General features: G+C 34.5%; 1 protein-coding gene and 1 long non-coding RNA gene across 25 annotated transcripts in view; one reads left to right on the plus strand and one right to left on the minus strand.

The window, feature by feature from the left end:
- The window catches only part of LOC123529752 (serine/threonine-protein kinase TBK1-like), a 264731-nt gene that overhangs the window by 124572 nt on the left and 123240 nt on the right, over window positions 1-16919 (plus strand). Inside the window, exon 1 of one of the 15 annotated variants that reach the window (XM_053522240.1) lies at window positions 11628-11992. The exons of the other annotated variants lie outside the window; for them this stretch is intronic. The gene's annotated coding sequence lies outside the window, so the exon portion shown is untranslated. Of the gene's footprint in view, window positions 1-11627; window positions 11993-16919 lie in introns of those variants that run through there. 15 annotated transcript variants of the gene reach the window in all.
- LOC128548003 (uncharacterized) overlaps window positions 1-16919 on the minus strand; it is a 217683-nt gene that overhangs the window by 121720 nt on the left and 79044 nt on the right. The gene's annotated exons all lie outside the window — the stretch shown is intronic.

Genomic DNA, 16919 nt, shown 5'->3' on the forward strand with positions numbered 1-16919 from the left:
TATTGTTAAAATCTTGACTCATTTGTGGTGTCAATATGTCTGAGAAAACTTTAAACGTTAACATTGTGTCAGGAAAAAGGAAGTTTTCATATATTGAGAGCTCACAGTAATCACAATAGACGTTCTGTTAAAATGGTTAAAATATGTTGAAATATGTTCTGTATTTTTAAAGTTGTTAATAAATTGTTTAAATATTGAATCATTTAAGTACATGTTGTTATTCAATAAAATTGTCAATAAATAAGTGATTTGATATTGGCCCTGTTACTTGTCTTTGGGACAGTCGTATTGGCCCGAGGCCGAAATAACAGGGCCAATATCAAATCACTTATTTATTAACATATATATCTGTGAATGATTGTAATGGTATTTTCTGATGTGATTATTAAGTTTTTTTGTGATGTAATATAACTGCTTTGAGTATTTCCAGTAGTGGAAGTTTTTTTTTGCAGTTTTTTATGAGGTCATATAAATGATTTATAATGCTGTGTCATTTTTTCTTGCAGTTTTTCATGAGGTCATATAAATGGTTTGAAATGCTATCTCCAAATATGGAAGCAGTTTTGTGATGTCATCTCATTTACATATTTCGGCTGATTTCAATGCTTTTTCACTTGCATTTTAATTACATTTTAAATGCTTTTTAAATGCATTTTAACTGCTTTCTATAAAAATAACAATTCATAGCCAAAAACTGCTAACTAAATGGTAAAAACTGCTCAGAAAAACAATGCTAAAAAACTGGAAGTTAAATGCCTTTCTTTTTGCTAAGGGCCTTCAGTCTTTAACTGTTGCCGCTCCCCGCACCCCAATGATATATTCTGGAACCGGGTCAGTAATACATACACTTCGTATTCTTAAAACGATAACTGACATCTGATATTTTATTGTACTATTTTATAATCACAAATCTCCTAATGCAGCTTTAGTGAATGTAAATAAATCTTGAATTGGGGTTCGTTCGAAAAGAAAGAAAAATAGTTCTAAAACCCTTTGCCACTGGCTTCAGAATAACTCTACATTTTCTAAGAGATGCCTGAAAAGAATTTGTTGTGTTTTCGTGTCGGCGGGGCGTAAACACGACAACACGAAAATTCGACAAATACCTAATTTGTCGAGTTTTCATGTTTTCGTGTCGGCGGGTCAAAAACTCAACAAATAATGTATTTGTCGTGTTGTCGTGTCGGCAGGACGAAAACACAACAACACGAAAAATACCTAATTTGTCGAGTTTTCGTGTTTTCGTGCCGGCGGGGCGAAAACACGAAAACTCGACGTTTAAAGGGCGCCGACACGACATATTTATACCCACCAACACGAAAACTCGACAGATAAATCTGTCGTGTCGGCGCCCTTTAAACGTCGAGTTTTCGCGTAAAATTTGTCATGTTTTCGCCCCGCCGACACGACAACACGAAAACTCGACAAAGTAGGTGGTTTTTTGTCGAGATTTCGTGTTTTCGTGTTGTCGTGTTTTCGCCCCGCCAACACGAAAACACGAAATGGCAGAAATCAGCCACCATACATATGGTTTGTATTACACCAATCAGACAATATATTTAGTAATGTCTGTAAGTCATCGGCATTCTCTGCTAGCAAAACAATATCATCTGCATATAAAAGAATGCTGACTTTCTCATCATCAAACGTAATTCCTATATCAAAACTTTTAAGGTATAAAATGAGGTCATGTATAGGTTAAAAAGCATGTCGTTACAGTTTCTAAATACGCCATTTGTGGAGGTTGTACTAATGCAGTTAACATGATAGAGTACATTAAAAATATAAATGAATGTGACAAGTTTAGGTATATTATGCCGCAGTGGGAATCTACAGGGTGTGCAGAAATTTTGTTCCTATCAAACAAACAGATAAATAATAGTAAAGAGATGAAAGGTCAATGCTATTTGCATCAAGAATACCTGTGATCATCTAGCGGGTAATTTAACCCTTTCGCTGCCGAGGAACCAATAACGTCATGTACACTTATTTGCCAAGGCACTTTCCTGGAAATCACCTTGGTTTTGACAGAATAGTTTAGAGGCTTTATTGTTCACAGAATGTATACAAAACCTATAATTTTAGAGAGATAAATAATAAATGCATACAAATGAACAAATTTATTCTACAAAAAGTCTTGTTTTACTTTGAAATATGCTGAGGTAAATGTGGGACGGGTATACCCGTCCTACATGTAGACAGCGAAGGGGCCAGATGAGGAAGAATCACTGTAAACAGCTAAACAATTTTGAAAAATCTGCTTAGTTTGTAAACCAATATTTAGAAAACAAAGTAATATAAAGTACCTAATTTCCTTATCGAATCTTCGACCTTTTGAGGAAATATTGGAGTTGTTTTCTCTACTTTACCCAGCAGTTGAATCGCCGTCCGCCATTTTGAAATGTGGAAATTTACAAGACACTTAGGTCATTATGGGCTTTCCTAAGTACAGTATTCTAAAAATACTGCAGCAAACACAGATGGGAAACATTCTTTTGATATGATTGGTTGCTCTGGGATAAATTCATGTGACGTCATTTGCATTGTTTATAGATTGGAATGTTGGGAAATCCCAAGACGGGTAAACCCGTCTTGTAGGCAAATAGGCTGACATAGTAGTGGACGGGTATACCCGTCTTGTAGGCAGCGAAAGGGTTAATACTAAACGAGATGAGATGAATGCACGAAAATTGACGAAAATTGCATTAACTTAATTCCATGGAGGAAGGCAATCTGCAGACTCTATGATGGACATGTTACTATATAGTAAAACATGACTTTTGTTATATGGGAGGTTAGTTGATGTTTTCTTACAAACATTTATTAAAGGTTTGACATGAAATGTTAATGCTATAATCAATAACGGTAGTTATAGACATATAAAATAAAACGATCGGTTCTGAATTATGTATAAGTATATCAAAATACCCTGTATTAACTAATAAAGATATTTTAGAATTATCCCAATTTCTTTGTCAGCATACGAGTTAAATAATACATATTTTACTTTTCATGATTTTACCAACTCGAACAAATTTTTAACACACCTTTTTGAAATGTTTCCATAAAAAGAATTAGAGCCAACATTCTGTATTAATAACTGTATGCATAGTGATAATTTATATGTATCTATACTGAATCTTAGTTTTGTGTATGTAAAAACAAAATGAACACTGTAATCGATGAAAAAAACAGATGGATGAACTACAGACGAGTCAAAGAAATACTTGCAAGTGAGAAAGCCGACGTATTCCTTAATTTTTTGCCTTTGTATTAGGCTACCACAACGAGTACTATACATTTACGTATGACTCTGAGTACGTTTCGCGGTGGATTCTTTAGTATATGGAGCTGAGAATTTGTCCGAAAGATAATGACATTTTCAGGATTCTAAAGAAGAGTCTATTGTCTAATTTTTCTTACATCAAGGACAAAAACACAGTGGATCCTGGGCTATCTATTGAATGTTATTTGTAGGCATCTCCGACTCGTTCCACCTCTAACGTAGTGGTTTCATCGTAGCAGTAAAGAGTTTGTTTGGATAGCGTTCATCTAAATGGAAGAACAAGCTTCGTTTGTCGTACCACTGACACAGACAGCAAAGTTGACACTAATAAAACTCGTGCGCTATGTAGGGATTGAATATTGTTAAAATCGTAAACGCATCGAAGACAGGATCACAACGCAGTCCTATATCAGTTTAACACTTAGACTAATCTGTTCAAAACATCGGCGTTGAATGCGTAAACCATGCCAAACATGACATTTCAGCTTGACTATTCGAAGAATAAGGAGGGCTATTGCACTCGCCTTGACGTCGGCGCCGTTGTTGAAATCAGAATTATGTCTCCTTTTAACTTCGAAAGTTAGGTTACATTTTTTATTTATAAAGCCCTATATCTTCTTCAATATTTAAGATATTTAATTGAAACTTGTTATAGTGCATATTTTCTTACCTGGCGGAGATATATATAGAAAGGTCATCAATGGGCCATTCTATCATTTAGTTTTAGGTAATCTGTTACATCATTAGATTTGGTTTCATTCCGTACGAATAAATCCGATATGCACCAAGTTACCTATTGATTTTAATGGTACAGCCTGAACTAAAAATATCTCCGCCAGGTCAGAAAATATGCACTATATGCATGTTCATCGTGGCGATGTACATTAGTGAGACAAGTGTGTAATTCTACCCGCAATATTTCCAGAGGTAAATCCTTTTTAATTTAGAATTTTTGGTTAAACTTTTAATTTTTATAAAATCCAATATCTTTTTCATTACTTATTTAAGGTATTCAGTTGAAACTTGATGCACATGATCATTGCACTTGACCATTACACAATACTTTGGTGTACTCTACAGAATGGTGCCCCATTTTAAATTTAATCAGAATTTTTGTAAATAATTTTGTAATATTTTCTTCATTACTTAGGAATTTCGATTGAAACTTCTTGTACTTTTTTTCAGAGTGACATTATACACTAGTTTGACAAGATGCGTAAGTCTATCTATAGTATTCCCAGAGTTGTGCCCTTTTTTAACATAGACATTTAGGTTAAAGTGTTTCAAATAATAAAATACCATGTTTTTATGATGTTAAAAACTTCACACTCATCTTTCAGGTGTAACAGAAGGTTACAGCGTCTAAAACCAAAATTCCTACATGAATTTTAACAAAATTATTCCCCTTTTTTATTGAAACCTTGCAAACAAATTGTTTTCTCTAAAGTCAATGCAAATATCGAATTGAAACATTATACAAGTTATTGCGGTGGATACAACGTGGTGAAAAGTTCATGTCCCATAATTCTGAATTGTATTTTGGCAAAGTTATGCCCATTTTTTTTTGGACATAGAAATTGCAGAAAATTACTATCTCCAAAACTAATGCGGGAATTTGGTTGAAACTTCACACAGATGTTGGGTGCAATTGAAAAAGATCACAGCACCTAGTTCCGGAAGTCTTACATGGATTTGGACAATGTACCTATTCTTAGATAGAAAATCCATTTTACTGACAAGCTTTCAAAGAGATGTGCATGCTATTGGGCCAAGTATCGAACAATTTGATCTAAATCTTGAAGCTATATAGGTTCTGCTGCGAGTTTCGTGAAGATTGCTTAAGGCGAAATGTGGCATTTGATCCAGAGCATTCAGAATCGAACTTGGCGGAGATCGTATGACTATATACAGTCGTTACAGAATGTGACTGCTAATGTCTTAACAAAATGTGAAATATGACAATTAGGAATAAGCAAAGGCCATAACGTTGGTGTTTCTTGTGTTATTGTCATTCCATTTTACTTGAACGAACCATGTAGTTAAATACATTCTACGTAAGTTTTGTAAAATTTAACAAAGAAATGTGGCCTCTAATCAGTAATGCATTGATTAAGTGAAATATGACAATTTTGATTAAGTCAATGATGTTTCTGCAACAGCCATATCCGTTATTGAACTTTACCAAGAGCTTTCGGTCATATTGTTAGTAAGTTCAAGAAATGCTTACATGTGCTAACAGTAAAATTGTTGACGAGTGACAGACGGACACAAAATGTTTCCCATAAGCACTTTGAGCTCACACTCTAAAATACTTCACTTTTCTTAATATCATCACATGTGTATAGTTTGTGTCAGTATCGGTCATACAAAAGCGAACGCACTGGTAATGCTGTGTGACTACGAAACCAGGGGCCTTGTGTTCGAGCCCCTGCTGCTCCATCTAAAATAGCCCAGTGTGTGGATACTTTACACCTGATACGCTAAACAAAAAAGGAGGCTTCTTGAAGAAGTTCTTCTGTCTTTTGAAATAATCTCCCATTAAAATTACCATAAGTCTTTTAGGGGAGTCGCCCGTGGCGCCTATAGACAAGTTCAGAGAGATATGTGCAACTGTAAAAATGATACGAGAGAGCAATTCTGTTTAGTTTCGAAGCGAAATGTGAAATACTGGATCAACTCACAGGCAACACTTACGTTTTCTTCTGTTTAATATGATAAACAAAGATGTTTATTTGCAAAAGAAATGTAAGAAATGATTGAGTACATCAAACACAAACAGTGACACACTTCTAGCCACCAACAAATTAATATTGCAATGGCAAGATGTACCAGAGTTATTTGAATACCAATACTTAAGATACCTTTAGAAAGAGGGCCATGATGGCCCTGTATCGCTCACCTGAGTTTAATTGCTTGCTTGAACAAATTTCTTTGCTAAAGCTTCAAAAAAACCTAGGTGAGAAGGTCATGGTAAGGATTCTTCAAGACAATTTTTGAAATCTGTTAAAATATTATACAGGTGGTCCAAATCTCTTTGCTGTAGCTTCAAAAACAAGAAAGTAGGTCAGTAGGTCAGGGTTAATAATATTTAAGATGAGTATTGAAATCTGTACCAAAAGTTCTACAGGTGGTCCAAATTTCTATACTGTAACTTCAAAAACAAAACATTAGGTCAGTAGGTCACGATTAAGACTATTCAAGATGAGTATTGAAATCTGTATCAAACATTATACATGTGGTCCAAATCTTTTTGCTGTAAGCTTCAAAAACAAGAAAGTAGGTCAGTAGGTCAGTTCTAAGAACATTAAAGATGGGTATTGAAATCTTTATCGAAAGTTATTGACGTGGTCCAAATTTCTATGCTGTTAAGATCGGTGTGCAAAACTTTATATGTGATCCAAATTTCAAGGCTGTATCTTAAAAAACAAAAAAGTAGGTCAGTAGGTCAAGTGACCCTAATTACTTGGGGTCATCAGATAATTATAATTAAACAGTTTAAAAAATATAATCAGATAATTTTTGAAGTATTTTTTCCTATATAACTCATATACAAGTGACCTCCGGGGCGGGGCCTCTTTTCACTCCAGGGGCATAATTTGAACATCCGTGTTAGAGAACCACTAGGCAACGCTACATACTAAATATCAAAGGCTTAAGCCTTGAACTTTTAGACAAGAAGATTTTTCCCCCTATATAAATCTATGTAAAAATGGGGCCCCCGGGGCAGGGCTTTTCTTCACCCCAGGGGCATAATTTGAACAATTGTGACAACATAATGCAATGCAACATATCAAATATCAAAAGCCTAGGCCTTGCAGTTTCAGGCAAGAAGATTTTAAAGTTTTTTTATATAAGTCTATGTAAAACTTGGAACCCCCTGGATGGGGCCTCTTTTCATCTCAGTGGCATAATTTGAATAATCTTGGTAAAGAACCACTAGGCAATGCTACACACCAAATATCAAAAGCCTAGGCCTTGCTGTTTCAGGCAAAAAGAGTTTTAAAGTTTTTCCTATATAAGTCTATATAAAACTTGGTACCCCCGGGGCGGGGCCTCTTTTCACCCTAGGGACATAATTTGAAAAATCTTAGTAGAGGACCACAAGGCAATGCTACATACCAAATATCAAAGGCCTGGGTCTTGTGGTTTCAGACAAGAAGATTTTTAAAGTTTTTTCCTATATAAGTCTATATAAACTATGTGACCCCCGGGGCGAGGCCATATTTGAACCTAGGGGGATAATTTGAACAATCTTAGGAGAGAACCACTATATAATACTACATACCAAATATCAAAGCCCTAGGCCCTGTGGTTTTGGACAAGAAGATTTTTAAAGTTTTTCCTTTCGGTTGCCATGGCAACCAGAGTTCTGTACAGAATTCAATTTTTTTTTTTAAATTTTGAAGAAGACCATCTAAGGAACATCCCTGTGAAGCTTCATCAAAATTGGTCTTGTGGTTTAGGAGGAGATGTTGTTTAAAGGAAAGTGTGGACGGACGCCGGACAGACGCCGGAATGTGAGCTCTGAGCCTTTGGCTCAGGTGAGCTAATAATGAATTAAAATGAATATGTCTAGTATTTTCAAATATATCTTTAACTTTTATAGAAACTACAAATGGATACAATTAAGTTAAAACTTTAAACAAGAGTGCCCTGAAGATTCTTTATTGCTCACTGTCCTAGTCCTTAACCAGATAACCTTGTATCTAATTTGGCCTAGATTTCATAGCGACAAACATTTTCACCATCTTTTATGTAAATCAGGTAAATCATTAACCATGTTTTTAAATTATTTGATCCAGTTGCATGTGTTTTTGTTTTGTTTTTTTTGACCTCAGGTATCCCATTATTGAACTTGACCTAGACTTTATTCAGAACAAGAAATATCTTTAAAAATGATGGTCGGCGAATTGTAATAAGGAAAGAAGTTTATGAATTTTTCATCTAACATTCATCTTTCATCTAACATTTTTCAAATTGCAAAACTAAACACCGCACTTTAACAATTTAAATGGTTCTCTTTTAATTTTTCGCAAAGGTTTTGCAAAGGTTTCGTAGGGTTGCAATTTTGTTTCGTTTATCCTTAGACGAATAATTACAGCAGTAGTTTGTTGAAGATTCATGAAGCGTTTCATGAAAAGAGGTCATTAAACGTATTTATATTTTTAGCTAAATTGGTCCCTATCAGGAGACCTTACGATATTGTTACACATCGAGTTTGATAAAAATCCATTACATTTTAGTGGTTAATGCGAAGAAAGGCATATCTACTTTTAGCTATAGTGGTCCCTAATAGGGCCCAAGTTCCTATATAAATAAATTTGGAAGAGGACCTTATAATGATGCTCCAGACCAAGTATGACAAAGATCCACCAAGCTGTTCATGAGACGCTGTATAAAGGCATTTCTAGTTTTAGCTCTAGCAGCCCCTAAAAGGGGTCAAATGTCCCAGCTGAACAAAGTTGGCTGCGGGCCTAATAAAGATGCTACAAATCAAGTTTGATTAGAATACATGAGAAAAAATCAATTAAAGGATTTTTTTATTTATTATTTTTATTTATATCTAAAATAGGCCAACTGATCCCGCTTTAACAAATGCATATTCGCTATTCATGAATCTTTGGACAATGATGTCACACCTATAAAAAAGTGAAGGTCAAGCAAAACATACAATTGTAATTATTTCAATATTTCTGTTTCATAAGCAAAGTTTGACCGTAGTCATATCACATAGATAAACTGTATGCAGCGTACCTTCATTTCAGTGTAATGAGATTCAGTCATTATATAGCATATATATAATAAAACAGATTTCAACTGAGTTCAATATTTGCATACCATACTAAAGAAAAATATTCATATATAATAAATCAGTTAAATAATTTATAACAAATATATCAAAGCAAACAAGTACTCGTTTTAATATGCAATCTGAATAAGTCACAAAAGCAAGAAACCTTTTCATATACAGACGACAATTGTAACAAGGAAAATCTTTTAAAAAGCACTTCTCTACATAAAAGACTCTTATCACACCCTTATTCATGTGATACGCAGACCGTATTCAGCTCTTTCTTTAATTTGATATATGTTGGTATTTGAACAGGTTTTTATCATATTTATTAAACTTACTTATCATTTTGAGATATATCAATATTCTTGCTAAATATACTGAGCCAAAGTTAGCTTTAAAACTGTGAACAGCGTCGTTTAGGATAAACGCTTTGTCTACATTTCACTCAGCGTAGCACAATCAACAGAGTGAAAGAAATTGACACTCTCGTCCAATCAGGCAGAGTGTTGCATAAATCTTCCATTTTGATAAATTATCTATAATGCGTTATCAAGTAGTTTGATTTGCAAACTGAAGTCACGTGGCATAGGTAACGAAAACGAATTTAGACGGCGTTCGCCGAAAAACATTCAAACAAAAATTTATGATGATAAAGTTGAAAAAGTTGCCTCTAAAGTGCTATGATTTGACCAGATGAATAAGCTTTTCTCTCCAGTGCAGCTACAAATTTATCCTAGGTTTTAAACAGACTAACATTCTGGCCAAATTTCGTTAAGAAGAGGTAGAAAGTGTGCCTTTTGAATGTAAATAATGTCTTTTTATGAGGTGACCTAGTGGCCTAGAATTTGAATCTAGATAGTTCTTGACCTAGATTTCACAGAGACAAACATTCTGACAAAGTTTTATGAAAATCAGTTCGCAAATATGGCTTCTAGAATGTTAACAGACTTTTTGTATGATTCGACCTAGTGACCTAGTTTAAGACCTTAGGTAACCCAGTTTGAACCTGACTTAGATTCCAAAGAAACAAACATTCTGACATAATTTTATGAGGACCAAGCAGACAAAAAAGACCTCTAGAGTGTGAATAATGTTTTTCAATGATTTGACCTAGTAAACTATTTTAAGACCTTGGGTAATCAAGTTTTGAACCAGACGTAGGTTGTTTGAAGAAAAACAATGTGACAAAAATGTATGACAAATAAATAGAAAATGTGGTCTCTAGGGTGTTACCAAGATTTTACCTAGTGATTTAGTTTCTGACGTAATATAACCGAATTTTAGATTTCATCTAGATTCACAGGGACACACATTCTGAAAAAGTGTCAAGAAGATAAAACGGAAAATATGGCCTCTAGTGTTTTTCTATGATTTGGCCTAGATTTCATGGCGACAAACATTTTGAGTCAGTAGGTCAAAAGTCAAGGTCACAGTGACCCGGAACAGTCAAACAGTTTCCAAAGGATAACTCAAGAACGCTTTGTCCTAGGATCTATGTTTTATGTAAATCAGGTAAATCATTAATCATTTCCCTATGGCTGTGTTTGGGGTGCTCTGTGCTTCCGGGAAATCTACCCTTCCCTTTTATCTTTTTTTGTCCTAGTGGCCTAGTTTTTTTAATCTCAGATAACCCAGTTTTCAACATTTTTTTATTTTATAGACACAAACATTTTGACAAAGTTTCATAAAGGTGTATCAGAAAATGTGGTCTCTAATGTGTTAACATGATTTTCCTATTATTTGACCTAGTGACCTAGTTTTTTACCCATGGATGAACCAGGAACGGCTTCTTCCGAGATCTTATCAAGTGCAATATTCCGACTTAGATTCATTAAGATTGGGCTAAAATTGCGACCAGTCAAATTGTTGTCAGGAGAGCTAAATACGGAGAAAATTTGGAATTTTTCTGCGCATGCTCATTCGGTGGAAGCTCTTTCACTGAAACAAACAAACTGGTATATTCAGATATGGTGGTAAAAATTCTCCAAGGCCATAGAAACATGTAGGGTCGGGCCAAAAATTTAGGGTAGGATGGGATACCGGGAAAAAAACCCAGTTTTTTCACGCGTTATACACATGTTCTTGCCAAATATAAGCTTAATTGATGTTTTATTGCAGTATTATTTGCTTACAATTGGTAAAGTGAAAGTAAGTATTTTCTTATGTGTTCAGGACTCTGCAATATTAAGAGTAGTATGTATGTATGTATGTATCATTGCATTTGCACAGAAGAAAACAGCGAAAGTCTAATTCGATGATAATATATAGCAGACTTTGAAACATCTGAATATTCGTTCACAACAAATCCTCCAAATTCGTATTTCGCACGTCTGATCTATTATAAAACATGACATCTTGGTCTATTTGAAAACATGACATATTGGTCTATTATCTTGGTCTATTTGAAAACATGACATCTTGGTCTATTTGAAAACATGACATCTTGGTCAAAAATAGCCTAAAATATTTAATTTAATACATAATATTACGGATATAAGCAATTTATTTGTTCTGTGCTGATAAATGATATTTCTTGATGCCAACATTTCGGTGTTTTATTGGAAATAGGACTACGTGAATAAAATCTGAGTGATAAAGTTCTGTTAAAAAGACAGTGGTCATATGGTGGCTAGAGAACCGGAATCAGCTAGAAGTTACAGATAACAAAACTACCCAAAACTATATTGATTTGTTTTCAATGTACTTTGCCATACAGTATACTTGACATAAACATAATTATATATGCACTTATTTGTACTTTGCCATACAGTATACTTGTATCTTTACACGGACGGGAAACTTGATTTCCGGGATCCTTTTTAGCCATGGCCGGAAGTGGCCAAGATGTCGACGATGAAAAATAGCTGATGTTGGTTATAACCTTATTCACCCTAAACCATGGCATTTGCCCGGTAAAAATTGTTTTTAATTATACATGGCATAATATGATAAAAATTACAACTTTGAACGATTTCCACAAAAATTATAATTTGTTGCAAATACTGAACTGTCTGTAGACGAAATGCAGTTATCCGCATAATAGAGCAGTTTAAAGTATCTGCGGCCTCGTTCACACAGTTAAAAAGGCTAAACTTTATCAGACATTTTATACTAATCGTGAATATGAATTTGCTTGAATGTCTCGCTGATGGTTCCCTTACCGTGGGTTATGGGACAGCCTAGCCCAAAGTCTAGCCATTCTGTAACCGGATGCCTAGCCTGCATATTGAAGAGAATGTTTTAACATATCCTCGATGTACCAGTTTCAGTCCGTCGTTTATATGACTGAAAAATTGTTGATAAAGAAGTTAAACCCGAACACACACCAGTTTCAGTGACCCTAAGAATACCACTGGCAGAATTAGATAAATTTTTGGAGAAGAACAAGTTTCATATATGGATTACTATAGTGTAGCCTTTCCCCAATTCAGAGGATGTAAAATAGAGTGGAAATCTTTCAGCAAAAATATTTGGTACTGTTTATCACAACCAACCCTGATCTGCCTTACAGATTTTCTGTGGGACCTGTTTCAGTGACCCCTACCTTATTTCTTGATCTTGATCTTGATTGGTTACGGTGAAACATAATGAAATATTTACTCACCGCGCCTGCGTCAAGTTGCTATTATTTTAGAATTCACACCCCCTGACTGCTGATATAAATGTGGAGACTGGATTGGTTGCTGTCATGTATTTACTGATTAAATCCGGAGGTAGAGAGTCCCAGTCACAGACTGTATTTGGAATGAAGCTGTATTTTAATGTATTAGTTCTTGCATAAATTCTGTTGAAATGGTCACTATGCATATTCTTTGTAAAACGAGATGGTCGTTGCAGGTCATCAAGTGGAAGATTTGCCATAGAATTGAGTCCTTTGCAGAAAAGAATTAATCTGTTTTGCTTTCTTCTTTCTATCAACGGAGTAAGTTCCAGTTCGCTTAAAATTTTCGTCATAGAACCAGGTTCGTAACTGTAGTTGGAAGAAATAAATCTAGCTGATCTTTTTTGGACGATTTCTAACTTGTCTTGTAAGTACATCTGATGTGGATCCCAAGCTGAACTAGCATATTCCAAGACTGGACGAATTAACCCTTTGTAGGCTTGAAGTTTAACTTCACGGGGACACATAGATAAATTCCTTTTTAGTAATCCTAGGGTTCTATATGCTTTGTTGCAGATTTCGTTGATATGTTTATTCCAGTTTAAATCATTTGTGATATGTACTCCTAGGTATTTAATAGATGTCAGAAATTCAAGACTTATTCCACCTAAAGTGTAGTTATGTTTAACGATATTTTTCTTTCTGGAAAGCGTCATCATATTACATTTAGCAGGTTGGAATCTCATACCCCAAGATTTGGCCCAATTACCAAGTTTATTAATATCTGATTGTAGGTCCAAACAGTCCTGTTGGTTTTTAATTTCCCTATAACAAACACAATCGTCGGCAAACAGCCTTATATTTGAAGAAATGTCATTTGATATATCATTTATATGGACTAAAAATAAAATTGGTCCTAACACCGTTCCTTGAGGCACTCCTGAGTGTACGGTAGAAGAATCTGAACTGGACCCGTTGACTATAACTCGTTGGTTTCTGTTAACTAAGAATGCGTCTATCCATTGTAAAATGTTCGTTGGGATTCCATATTTATGTAATTTTAATTTTAACAGTTCGTGGGGTACGGTGTCGAAAGCTTTTTCGAAATCAAGTATAAATATATCGACTTGTTTAGAATTGTCTATTGAAATAGCCCAATCATTTATCACTGTGACAAGTTGGGTTTCACAACTATGATGTTTACGGAAAGCATGTTGATTTTTGTTTAAAACAGAATGTTTATCAAAATGACTCATTAGGTTCGAGCAAACTATATGTTCCAGGATTTTACAACATATACATGTAAGAGATACTGGTCTATAATTACTTGGTAGAGACCTATCGTTTTTCTTATAAAGAGGACATATATTAGCAGATTTCCAGTCACTTGGGATTATACCGCTGTCAATTGACTTTTGAAATAAATGTGCTAAAACACCTGCAATACTAGGTGCAAGTTCCTTTAATACTCTTGGATGGAGGCCATCTGGGCCCATGGCTTTGGAAACATTTAGACCTGCCAGTATTTTTTCAACGCCTTTATTTGTAATAATAATATGATTCATTTTGTCTACTGAAGGTTTCTCATACGGCAAAGAAGAATATTCTGTTCTAGTAAAAACACTAGTAAACTGATTGTTCAGGGCTTCTGCCTTAGCTTGGTCTAATTCTGCAGTTTCACCGTTTTTAGTTTTCAAAGGGGGGATTCCTTGTTTGTCACTTTTTTGGCTGTTTATATATTTCCAAAATGGTTTAGTATCCTGTCTAATTTCACCTATCAAGTTGTTTACATAGCTATCGTGAGCGGATTTGACCAATTCCTTTATCTGACGCCTTAATAGTTGCCACTTATTTTTTAATCTGATATTACCAGTTTTTTTTAAATTTGCATGGGTCTTATTTCTACGTTTCACCATACATCTTATTTCACAAGTAATCCATGGAAGCGACTTAGATACTTTAGAAACTTTACTAGGTACGTGGGATGTCACTATTTTCAATATAAAGTTTTTAATTAATTGCCAATTTTCTTCAACAGTTCTGTTATTATGATATCCATTAAAATACTGTTCCTGGGCAAACTTATGGGTTTCCTCCCTCATGGTTTCGTAATCACCTTTAGAGTATTGGAAATAAGTCCGTTTTGGTTGTTTTTTCTGTGGAATGTTAAAATTTCTAAACTAGTCAAGGTACAGTAGCCAGTAATTGGCCTTTCGTCAATGTTAACTTACACAAACTGAACAACAAACCAAGTAAAAACAATGTTAGGCCTTGTTCATAATAAAGTACAGAGCAAAACAGTTATACTGGTTATGTGGCATAAAGATTCTATAAATTATAAGGGGGTGGGGTTCAAAGACTTGGTACTATATGCACATCTGTTGGTAGTATTCAAACAAACTGTGTTGTATTATTCAACAAGATGCTGTTATCTCATTTGATAAAATATGGAAACGCTGGCCATCTCATGTCAACAGTATCAGAAGGGAAAGTTAGTTGTCATTTTTCAGATTGGCTATAACTTCTGGTTAAAAGATATATAGGCCAATCATGGATTTCAAAGCTGTATATTTCCTAAAAGTAATTGTTGGACTGTTCTATCTGCATAAAAATCAGACAGAAAACAAGATGACATTTGCATCAAAAAAGAAAATCAAATGTTCCTTATAACTAAAGAGCTAGATCAGAATTTGAGAGCATAAAAAAGTAATAAGAAAAATGTCTCATAATTGGGGTTACCATGGAAATAACAATGCCACCAAACTGTCATTGTCAGCACAACATTTCCTTTGAGCATGTGTTGAGCGTATCGAAAGCTGAAATGTTACTGTTAACAACCCTACTATAATTAGTTGCCTAAATTATTGCACTTGGAAATGGCAGCAGACTTTCAGAAGGTCACTGAAACACTGGTCAGTCACTCAAACAGGTCCTCTTACGATACATAATTGTAAATTGACAAGTTTAATAAATATTTGTAGACACAGTATGTACACAATTTTTTGAATTATATATCTATAGGGTCTCATTTAAGATCATTAAAGATATTTTGAATTGAAGAAAAACGATCTTACTTTTATGCTTACATTCATGTTATAAAACTAGGCATGTTAAAAGAGGAATGTCTAACAGTTCTCATTACTTCCTGGTCAAAACATCTTGTAATGTAACATAAAATCTTTCCCTAGAGGACAGGTTAGGTAATAGGTGTCCTGTTACTGGACAGCTAGAACGCAGGCTAGGCATCTGGTAAAATATTAGGGTGTCGGCTTTTTCTCTCCCAAGCTTTTTCATGCCCATTCCTTTTCACTATAAAGTCTTTTCCTCGTTGACTATTCACGAGGAGGTGACCTTTTACTTCCAATTTTATCTTGGTCTCTAGAAGTTATATTTTAATTAATGGGAAGTCAATAAATCATTATTATATGCTTTTAAAATCATATTTCTATGATTTCTATGATTTATTTAAATCTGGGTATATTAAATAAGATATTTAAAAAGTTTTTGTACATAAATGTCCTAATTAGGTAAACTTATTGATGGTATGAAAATTTAGTTTGTTTTGAGTGCTTTTAAAAAATATGAAATGAATACATTTAAACTGAATCTGAATAATTTAATGCCTATTTCTATACAATTGCATATAACATGGATATATTAGATAAGTTGTCTTTTGAAAACATTTTGGTGTTGATTAAAAAGATACAAATGTTGCATTTTTATGCCCCCAAAGGGAGGCATATAGTTTTTGAACCGTCTGTCGGTCTGTCCGCAATTTTCGTGTCCGGTCCATATCTTTGTCATCCATGGATGGATTTTGAAATAACTTGGCATGAATGTGTACCACAGTAAGACGACATGTTGCGCGCAAGACCCAGGTCCGTAGCTCAAAGGTCAAGGTCACACTTAGACGTTAAAGGTCATTTTTCATGATAGTGCATTCGTGTCCGGTCCATATCTTTGTCATCCATGGATGGATTTTCAAATAACTTGGCATGAATGTGTACCACAGTAAGGCCTCACCAAATTAAAAAGTTGTTCATCGGATTTGCCGCTCGTATATTTTCAGAAACACAAAAAAAATATTTTTGTTTGTTTTTGGCTTGCGCTCGCCCCATTGAAAAAAATCAATCCAAAATTTTTTGGTGCGCTACTTTTTACGGACGTAAAAGTGTATAAATGCTTATAATTCCAGTCCCAGATTGTTCTCAAATGGATTTTAATCAAAATAAATACAT

The sequence above is a fragment of the Mercenaria mercenaria genome, chromosome 13 (assembly GCF_021730395.1).
Source record: "Mercenaria mercenaria strain notata chromosome 13, MADL_Memer_1, whole genome shotgun sequence".
Classification (NCBI taxonomy): Eukaryota; Metazoa; Mollusca; class Bivalvia; order Venerida; family Veneridae; genus Mercenaria; species Mercenaria mercenaria.